The following is an 11289-nucleotide window of genomic DNA, read 5'->3' on the forward strand; positions in this document are numbered from 1 at the left end:
AGCCCTTGTGGTTAAATACATAAATACATAGGTGCAAAAGCGGACTAATTCTGCTTAACACCTTATGTACTGTAATGTGTAAGTGACCCAAAGTTTCCTTTTCTTTCCTTTTTGCACATTTTCCTACTTGATTGCGCCGCTGGAGAGCAGAGGTCAGAGGTTATCAGTGCAGTGAAGCAGAGACCTCTGTCTTCTGCTTGTTAACCCTTTTTTCTGTGTTGCAGCATGTAAGTAAACATTGGGTCACTTACACACTGCAGTACATAAGGGGTTAAGCAGAGGGACACCTACCTTCTCCCCCGGGCCCCCCTCCTGCACGGGCCTCATAAAAACCGCCTACCTTGCCTCTATGGTAGCTATGCCACTGCCACCAACATTGTCTGTGGATGGATGGTCAGAAGAGCCCCATACACTCTATACCGAACAAAAAGTATAGCCAGCAAAAATGATCTTTGTCCCTAGGTAATAGCACTGGGAAAGACTATGCAGATACTGGGAAGACTTATATCAGAGGGGCTTCATGAAGGTGGAGAGGGCTTGAGAAAGATGGCAATACTTGTGGCTATCTGTGTGTTACAGCCCTGTGAGGCAGTGGACTAGGCACAAATGACAAAACTAACTAGAGGGGTGTCCCTGTAGGGCGTAAGGTTAGAGAAGATGCCCCTCCTCCGAGTACAGTGAACAAATGATCGGTGCTCAGCAAGAGGAGAGGTCAGCAGGCGTTGACTGAAAGGCGTTCATTTGTACTTTGTCGCTATTATATTATACCAAGATGGAGTGAGCCACCAAGCGTGGTCAAGAGTAATTCCATGGTCAGTGGTGATTTTATGGTTACCAGGACATCTGAAGGGACAAGAACTTCCAATGCAGAGTGGCTGCAAGTGGCAACAAGACAGGGCAGGCTGAGGGTAGGGGGTAGCATGCCACAGGGCTGACAGCAACACTTATAGCAAGCCAAAATCTGATGCCCACTCCAGGACTCCAACCTTCCACTTGGTTGACCAGTGGAGCATCGGTGGTCCCCAGGAACCACTTAAGAAGAAAAACATTTAAGTCGTGTTATGTACCATTTAAGTTCTTTTCCCAAGCATGTTTTTTCAGCTTACTGTGCCTTTAAGACTGTTCTGTAACCACCACACTTATTGTATCATCTGCTGCAACCATTTCTTCTTCTATCATCTGTTCTACAATGCATTTTTCCAGCATTTCCTCTTACAAATATTGTACAAGAGAGGGAAGATGGACTGAGGGCAGCAAAATATATGTTTATTAATAGCAAAACCTCTAAATAATCCTATGACTCACAAGAATGTTGGATTTCCTATTTTTTCCTGTTCTTTCTATACAGAACAGGACGATCTCCATACAGTGTACCTCACTCCGGCATTGCTGTTGCCTACAGTGTCCATGAAGATAATCATACGTAATACTCGGTGTATTGGTTGTTTGCTATGGTCATTGTAGAAATTATCTATTTTAAGTCCTATTCTACCAAAAGAAAAGTATGTGGGACTTGGCCATGATACACACAAGATGGATGGAATTTCTGGAAGCCATGGCCGGAGAGGAAGGAGAGGAAGGAAGGCATAGTAAACAGACATGACTCATTGATCAAATGAAGTGTAAACCAAAAAAAAAAAAAACTCACCGTAGTAACTTGAAAACAACAATTGTGTGTGTGTGTGTGTGGCGGGGGTGGGGGTGTGGGGGGGGGGGGTGTCCAAGTGGCTGGACAATCTGCAAGTTATTCTCCATACTGTGCATAGGAAATATTTCTGAATTTTGAGAATACCCCTTTAAAGGGGTTATCCAGCACTACAAAAACATGGCCACTTTTCCTCCTTCTGTTGTCTCCAGTTCAGGTGCGGTTTGCAATTAAGCTCCATTTACTTCAATGGAACTGAGATTCAAAACCCCACCCAAACTGGAGACAACAGTAGGGGGAAAGTGGCCATGTTTTTGTAGCGCTGGATAAGCTCCATTCACTTCAATGGAATTGAGCAGCAAAACCCCGCCCAAGCTAGAGACAAGATTAAGGCTGTCTCTGGAAGAAAGTGGCCATGTTTTTGTAGCGCTGGATAAGCTCCATTCACTTCAATGGAATTGAGCAGCAAAACCCCGCCCAAGCTAGAGACAAGATTAAGGCTGTCTCTGGAAGAAAGTGGCCATGTTTTTGTAGCGCTGGATATCCCCTTTAACCCCTTAGCGACCCATGACGTATCTGATACGTCATGGTGCTGCTCGGGGTGTTCAGAGCGGGGTCCCGCCGGGACCCCGCTCTGAACGGCGCTGATCCCGGCTGACACGTGCAGCCGGGCAGTGCCTCTATTAGCCGGCGCGGGTCCCGTTGCCGCGCCGGCTAATTAAGCCTCTAAGTGCAGCTGTCAAACCTGACAGCTGCACTTAGAGGCTTTGTACACACTATCCGTGGTGTCTAGTGGCTCGGATCTCCCCCCCGCGATGCGATCGCGGGGGGGAGATCCGTTCTTCTGCCCGTGCCGGGCCTCAGCGTCAGAATGACGCTGATCCCGGCTCGGCAATAGATTGCTATGGCCTGCAGCAGGCCATAGCAATCTATGACCGATCTAATCGATCTTTGCTGTGTATATACACAGCATTGATCTCTATGAGAGATCAGTGCTGTCTATATACAAGTCCCCCAGGGGGGCTTCTAGTTACAGTAAAAAAAAAAGTAAAAAAGTGTTTTTATTAATAAAAAATCCCCTCCCCTAATAAAAGTCCAAATCACCCCCCTTTTCCCATTTTATAAATATAAATTAATAAATAAATAAATAAACATATTTAGTATCGCCGCGCGCGTAATCGGCCGAACTATTAATTAATCACATTCCTGATCTCGCACGGTAAACGGCGTCTGCGCAAAAAAATTCCAAAGTGCAAAATTGCGCATTTTTGGTCGCATCAAATCCAGAAAAAATTTAATAAAAAACGATCAAAAAGTCGTATATGCGCAATCAAGGTACCGATAGAAAGAACGCATCATGGCGCAAAAAATGACACCTGACACAGCCCCATAGACCAAAGGATAAAAGCGCTATAAGCCTGGGAATGGAGCGATTTTAAGGAACGTATATTTGTTAACAATGGTTTGAATTTTTTACAAGCCATCAGATACAATATAAGTTATACATGTTATATATCATAGTAATCGTAACGACTTGAGGAACATGCATAACAAGTCAGTTTTACCATAGGACGAACGGCGTAAATGCAAAACTCCCCGAAATCAAAACAAATTCGTTTTTTTTTTCAATTTGACAGCGCAAATGATTTTTTTTCCGGTTTCGCAGCATATGTTATGGAAAAACAATGCCTGTCATTGCAAAGTACAATTGGTTTAGCAAAAAATAAGCGCTCATATACGTCTCTAGGTGAAAAAATGCAAGCGCTATGGACTTTTAAACTTAAAATGGAATAAGCAAAAGCGCAAAAACGAAAATAGGCTTTGACCTTAAGGGGTCAAAGACTATAAAGTCTATGAGCAAATTGGGATATAGGAAATGTTTCCAGAATACATTCTGATAATGTTATATATAAGATTATAGTCAGCCATATACTAGGATGAATAAACAACATAAAACAAACACTAACACAGAATCAGACCGGGCTGATATCCTACACTACAGACTGAGTACTGTGTAGGAAAATTATTCTCCATATGGCATAATGGAGGAGTCAGCAACCTTGATGTTTTCTTCAGATAGATGTCACATCCTCAAGGGATAATTGCCACTGACGTACAAGTCACAATATGAGACACAATAGAATGAGAATTGCAGGAAATAGATAGAAAAATAAATGTTCGCAGCACAGACACAGCAGAGAAGGAAATGGCTGGGAATCCTCGGCATCACGCTGGCAATGATATGGTATGCAAAAAGATGTCATAAATATATAAACAAATATAATATGCAGAATTATTACAGGTCTGTGAGAGAGATTAGATATGGCATCATACTGTATATTGTAGTTATAGCTTAATGCGGGATAACATTTCCCTTTCCCCTTTATTTTACAGTATTTTAATTTTTTTCAAAAATAAATATGTTAAATTATGTACGATCCCCAAAGACCCCAGGTATGTAATTCCTAAAAGGTTAGATATAGCGGATAGCCATCACTTGCTTAGGGTTAAGAAGCCAACCTGTATTGTAGATGTAGGAAGTAGTAGCTGTAGTTACAGGGTGGCAAGGTGCCGTATCTAGTCCTCACCCGCTCTCCGGTGATCTGGGTCTCTCCTGCCCTGGGGGCTCCTCAGTGCCCGGCTGCTGGTGCTCATGAAGGATCTCCAGCATGCGGATGCGGCAGCATGGGATCCAGCAGGGAGCACTCTGACCTGCATAAAGAGCAGCTTGCAGCCCCGGACCCGGTCCGACCCCTTGATGAAGCTGGAGGCCGCCGGTAACATATATATATATACACATACAGAGTATTTTCCTGCGTATAAGACTACTTTTTAGCCCAGGAAGATCTTCTGAAAAGTCAGGGGTCGTCTTATACACCGGGTGTCATCTTATAGGGCTGGTGCTGAAAAACTTTGGAACTGGACAGGAGAATCTGCGGTCGCCTCATACAATGGGGGGAGCTCGAAAAGGGCTGCAACCCCACTGTATGCAGTGACCATATTAAGTGCAGAGCAAGCTGCAGGTGTCTTGGGTATGAAAAAAGAGATATGGTAGACTGGCACTGTGCCCAGAAATACACACCTCTTTCACTCGTCTAGCCCGCCCTTGTATCCTACCGGTATTACTGTACCTCCTTCTCGGCCTCTCAGATCTTGCTGCTGTCTGATGTTTTTTATTTGGTGTGTGCTGGAAGAGGGGCAGTCTTATACGGCAAGTATATCCCAAATTGTAAATGAAAAAGTTGGGGGTCGACTTATACTCCCAGTTGTTTTATAAGCCGGAAAATATGGGTATATATATATATATATATATATATATATATATATATATATATATATGTTTCTGGTAAACTTTTGTAAATCGAATTTGTGATTTTCAAAAAAAAAGTTAAGTGTCTAATTAATTGAATTAATTTGATTTATCGCCCAGCACTAGTCATTAGTTATCTTTTCCGACCACTGCCCATCCTCTCTATACAAAGGAATGTTCGTAAAGCAATGGGGAGGGGTAAGCTGCACTCACAGAGCTCTGGCTGGGGTTTATTTCTAGAAAGTCACCTGGGCTCAGGGATGTGATGCTCAATAAACTTTATTTATTTCAAAGATCCATGAAAACAACGGAGACACAATAGACTGCTCGGTTAGACCAATGCCAATGCGTTTCCGGTACGTCACATACCCTTAATTTGGCTTATTTCTCCAATCAGCAATCAGTGACTGCAATCAGCCAAGGACATGCAAAACACCTGATTCTCAGCTGATCTAGAGCAGGGTTTATTGGCATTGGCCACACATCTTGTGTAAACATGGGATGTGAGGTTGATAAAGATAAAGGCAAACTGACAGCAAGGATATACAGTACATATATCTGTGCTGTCAGTTTCCCGATCACACAGCAATATATACTTACTTAGTGCACTGCTGTTGTGATCTGTCTCCTCCAGAATGACTGACAGCCAGAGGAGGCAGGGACTGAAGACACAGAAGCTGGACGGGGGAGCTGGAGGAACATGATGCCGTATCACAGCAGCAGCATACTAGGTAAGTGTTTTGTTTTGTTTTTAAACATAATTTATTGTTATTTTGTGGTACATATGGTAATACAAGTATCAGCAATAGGGTACATGAATTTTGGTCATTGCATTTCTAGAGAAGTGTATAGCATACAGCATGGGTGTCAAAACAAAAAGGATAATACAGAGTAGAGTTATTTGATGGACTAGCAGCAATAAGACCATACGGTTCCATGAGTACCTGTTAGAGAATGGACTTATAGCTGTTTTGCAGATGGACAGAAATGGACAGGGGAGTTGTCCATCCTTGGTGCCAATCATTACAATTATAATATCTTTACATTAGCAATATAGAAAAGAAAACTCAACAAAACCAATATACATTTACCTGGATGGCAGAGTAATATCATATATTCAGAAGAAGTACTGAAGGATGTATGTGTCTAGGATCACAGTCGTTTTTAAAGACAACGTATAGTGAGATGTCCATGAAAAAGTTGTAAGTGGCATGGGTATAACATGTCATAGTGGCGTCAAGGATCTCATGTGAATGGAAAGTTGATCACAAGAATGGTCTTGGTGAGAGAAGTCAGATATCCATAAATTGTGACTAGAGAGTAGGAATAGAGAATGGTAATTTCACATGGTATTGAGAGTATCATGGGATTTTGAGGTTTCCCAAGGAGCCTTTAAGATCTGAAAGGCAATACCATTCAGTAAGTTTGAAATGTTTCATTATTGCCAATCTCTTTTCAGGGGAGGGCCATTGATGGAGGTATTTTTTCCATTATGAAAGAAACCCTTAGTTCTCTGTTCTTTGTCCCTAAGGGTGTAGAGAAGTTCGTGCTGTAGGAGAGAGTCAGTGAATTCCCTCAGTTCATTAAGTGTTGGGGTGGACGGCTGGATCCAGTGTTTGAGGATACATTTGAGGGCTGCTAGGAGTATTAGATGGACGCCTTTAGTGGCAGTTGTGGGGACAGCCGAGTTCACGTCAGTGGTTGGCTCGGGGGGATCCCTGGGTATATAGTGAAAAATATAAGCCATCATGTTCAGGGCCAGATCTAGGTTCCAAACTAGTTTTATGAAAGAGCGGACTTCAGTCCAATATTGCTGAATGTTAGGACAATGCCATATACAATGTTCAAGATCAGCCCTCGGCAATTTACATTTTGGGCACTTATCTAGGCGTACGATCGTGGTGTTCCTATATGGCAAATTAAAAGCATAAGTGGCCCTATGTAAAATTCGCATATGCATTTCTCTCAAGGATTCGCTAGGTGTGGCCTGCCTCACATATTGGATACCTGTTCGCAACTGAAGGGAGATGTCAGCAACAGATAGTTTTGCATTCCATTTTCCTAGTGCTTTAGGAATTAGAGATTGTTGACAGTATCTTTTAAGGAGACAGTATATGTCAGATAGGGAGTCTCTCCTTGAGGGGGGACCTATAAGAAAGTCGAAGGAGTTGGGAATTTCCACCTTGTCACTATTTTTCACTAGTGAATTGAACAAGGACTTTACCTGAATGTATTGCAAGTATTGCATTTTGGGTAGTTTGTCAGCGAAAGAATGCCAAGTGTGAAAGGTCTTGTTGGATGGATCTATGAGGTCCTGGAAGGAGTTAATATGGCAGTCCCTCCACTGTTTGTAAAGGGGGTTGAAGTGACCCTGAGGGAAACCTGGACTTCCCCAGAGGGGGTAATATTTGGATAGACAGTAAGGTAGGTTAAATAGTTTTCGGACTATCTTCCAAGTTGCAATCGTGTCAGTTAAGAGTAGGTTTGATTTGATAGCGCTCGGCATTTGGGATAGTTTGGTGTGGAGTAAGGCATTTAAATTCCATGTTGCAAACATCTGAGACTCCAGTTCGTAGTTGGAAAAATAATTGGTAGAGAGAATCCAGTCCCTGACATGACGAAACATCGCCGCCAGGTTATATAGCCTGATGTCAGGCATCTTGGCTCCCCCTTCAGACGCAGGAAGACACAGAACATCGTATGCTATACGGACCTTTTTGCCCGTACTAGGTAAGTGTTTACTGCTGTGTGATCTGGAAACTGACAGCACAAATATATGTACAGATGTAGCCTGTGTTAAAAGATATATGCATATCCGTGCTATCAGTTTCCATGGATGCACAAACAATACAAGGAATGTTCATGCAGCCTGGTTGCTAGACTTCTCGTGCTCTGTAAAGGTGCTGCATCTCGCTGATCGGCGCTTATAAGCGGCTGCCCACGGCTGAGATATCTGACACAGTTTCCCAAAGACTTCAGCTGATGGTTGGGGATCCTAGCAATGGGAAGCCTTGTAATAACTTTATTGTTATAGCAGTGGTCTAAAGCTCAGCAGTTGCCCCATATACATGCCAATCTCCCTAGATAGTTCATGCCAGTTTTCAAAATCTGAGCTGTTTACATTGTATATTCTATAAATTCCTTACATCAAAAAGTTTGTAAGCATTGCATAGAATTAAATATATATTTTTGAATGTGAATGGAAAATATCAGCATTTTTATTTCTCTTTTTAATTTCTGTTCCCTTTTAACATTAAATCATATGTAACCCCCATCTTTATCAGTATGGTTCTTACTGCGTTGTTTAAGGGAGTAGGCACCCGAGTGGCATAGTCACAGTCCTTAGGACATGCAGAAATAACAAACACAATTTATGGAGTTTTTTTTATCCTATTGTTATACTCTGTACACATTGGTAGCTTTAGTTTTTTTTTAATTTGTTATATGTATAACACAGGAACAACTCACAGTGCCATTTATTAGGCTTTGAACTTCCACCAAACAAAGCCGAAACCATTTATTCAAAATGTAGAAGAATCTTCTCTTTTGAAGGCTGCATCAACAACACGTCATAACTATAACACCCCAGAAGACTGTGGAATGGACTATTGGCTTCTCTAATGAATCATTAAAGATTGGAAAGATGAGCCAAACATCTTCCTAGTTTTTTGCTAACTAAACTGAACCCTTTCGATTTACACAAACGCAGATTCCATGTTTGTCCAGGTAAAGAAAAGTTACGTAAAACACTTTTCCCACTAAAAATGCATTTGTACATACAAATAAGATACAGTATATGGCATATAGATCTTCATTGATTGTTACTATACTGGATGTATGACGATCCTCTGAACTTTATGACCCTCGGCCCCTGAGGGCAGCTTTACTAGGGACACAAGAAGCTGACCCACAATAGGCAACGGGTTGAATGTCTCCCTATAGAAGCTTAGTGAGGCCTACTGCACAATAGGCCAACCTAGTGTATTGAGTAAAATCAAAATAATCTGATTGCAGTAAAGAGGTACAGGGCACAGAAGAGGCGCCATCATTTTTGGATGAGTGTTAGTTCTAATGGTTAAAGGGAAACTATCAGCACGTTAAACAAATCTAACCTGATAATAGCTCCCTAGTGGGCACAGGGTGCTGAGGATGAAGGTATGTCTCTTACCTTCATCCTCAGCACTGTTCCCCTTCTGTTAGTTGTGCCCAATAAGCGTTAGGAGCACTGTGGGCATTGCTACCGCCCCTCTGAGCATCAATCTGACCTGGTCGGCCCGTCCCCTCAGAGGGGCAGTAGCCAGGCACGCAGTGCTCCTAACGTTCCAACATACCGTCATCCTCAGTGCCCCATTACCACTAGGGTGCTATCAGCAGGTTAGATTTGTCTTTAAAGCGTAACTGTCATGTTTTTTTTATTGCAGAAATCAGTAGTATAAGCGATTTTAAGAAACTCTGTAATAGGTTTTATCAGCCAAAAAAGCCTCCTCCTGTACTCAAGAAGCAATCTCCCAGCCTCCCCCCCTGACTTCTTATCTGTGCATTATCAGGCAAACACGTCTTCATTACAGAGAAGCCAGTGAAGACGGGTTCTGCTCTCTCCATTGTAAGCCTATGAAGAGGAGAGGGCTGAGGAAGATGAGGGAGCAGGAAGAGGTGACATGAAGGTCAGCTGTTTGTAGACTCTCTGGGCACCTAAACCGCAGGATTCTGGGGTCAGAAAGGTCAGTGCTTATCTATGAACTTACTGAGAGAAGATTGAAGGGTGTTGTGCTTTGCAGAAATCCTCCGTGCTCAGTCGCTCCTAACAGCCCCTCCCCTCTCCATAGCCACATAATGGAGACAGAAATCCTGCTGCTTCTGATGTGAGGGGGGAGGCTGGGAGATTGCTTTTTCAGTCCAGAAGGAAACTCTGTTAGTACATAAAACCTATTACAGAGTTTCTTAAAATCGCTTGTACTGTTGATATTTAATGTTTTCAGAAAAATGACCCTGAAATGACAGTTACGCTTTAAGTTCCCCTTTAAGTCCCCATGACTTTACACCATTATGACACCAACTAGTGTCATAATGAGTTAATTGGGCCCCACAGCAAAATGTGATGTGAAACAGTGGCTAATAAAGCAGTAATCAAAGGTACAGATAATAATGCCATGTTAATAAATAATATATCATATATTATGTAGTTTTAAAACCCTTTTAATAATAAAGGGGTTATCCAGTGTTAAACATGGCCACTTTCTTCCAGAGACAGCACCACTCTTGTCTCCAGTTTGGGTGTAGGTTTTGCAGTTCCATTAAAGAGCTTGGAGCTTAATTGCAAACTACACCTGATCTGCCGTGTTGTCCCTGTCAATGTTTTTCTAACGCTGGATAACCCCTTTAAATTGCTAAAAAATGGCTGCGTATGAACAAAATACATTTTTTGGCTAATATGCAGTGCTATAGCCCCAAGAAGTTGTTGGCTTTGTACATAGAGAATAGGAATGTGGCATTATGTAATACTGTACTTAACCTACATACTGAAGAGAAATGTTTCAGATGTTTTATATACACATATACAGTATCATTAAAAAAAATTGGACACACCTTTTCATTCTGTATATTTTATTCTTTTAAATACCTTTTAGATCTATATTGAAAGTGTTAAACAAACCAGAATATATATTATGTTTTATTACCCCTCTTTTGCTTTGATGAGTTTGATGCTTTCAATCGGTTTGATGGGGTAGTCATCTGGAATAGTCTTCCACAGCCTCAAAGCAGTTCCCGGAGATGTTCAGCCCTCGTTGGCTCCTTTTCCAAATGATTCCACATTATCTAAACTGGGCTTAAAGGGAAACTCCAGTGATTGCACAAAAAAATAAAATGCACAAAAAGTTGCACTCACTGATCCCCACTAGACATATTTCCCACTTATTTACGCTGCTTCTACACCCAGATTTTACAAATGATCCGAGTTGTACATCATGGCACCCGGCTGGGAAACTACATTCCAGCATGTATTCCAGCACTATATTCCAGCATGTATTGCAGCACTATATTCCAGCATGTATTTCAGCACTATATTCCAGCATGTATTGCAGCACTACATTCCAGCATGTATTCCAGCACTATATTCCAGCATGTATTCCAGCACTATATTCCAGCATGTATTTCAGCACTATATTCCAGCATGTATTGCAGCACTACATTCCAGCATGTATTCCAGCACTATATTCCAGCATGTATTCCAGCACTATATTCCAGCATGTATTGCAGCACTATATTCCACTATATTTGAGTTGTACATCATGGCACCCGGCTGGGAAACTACATTCCAGCATGTATTCCAGCA

Source organism: Dendropsophus ebraccatus, chromosome 2 (genome assembly GCF_027789765.1).
Source record: "Dendropsophus ebraccatus isolate aDenEbr1 chromosome 2, aDenEbr1.pat, whole genome shotgun sequence".
In the NCBI taxonomy this organism is placed as follows: domain Eukaryota; kingdom Metazoa; phylum Chordata; class Amphibia; order Anura; family Hylidae; genus Dendropsophus; species Dendropsophus ebraccatus.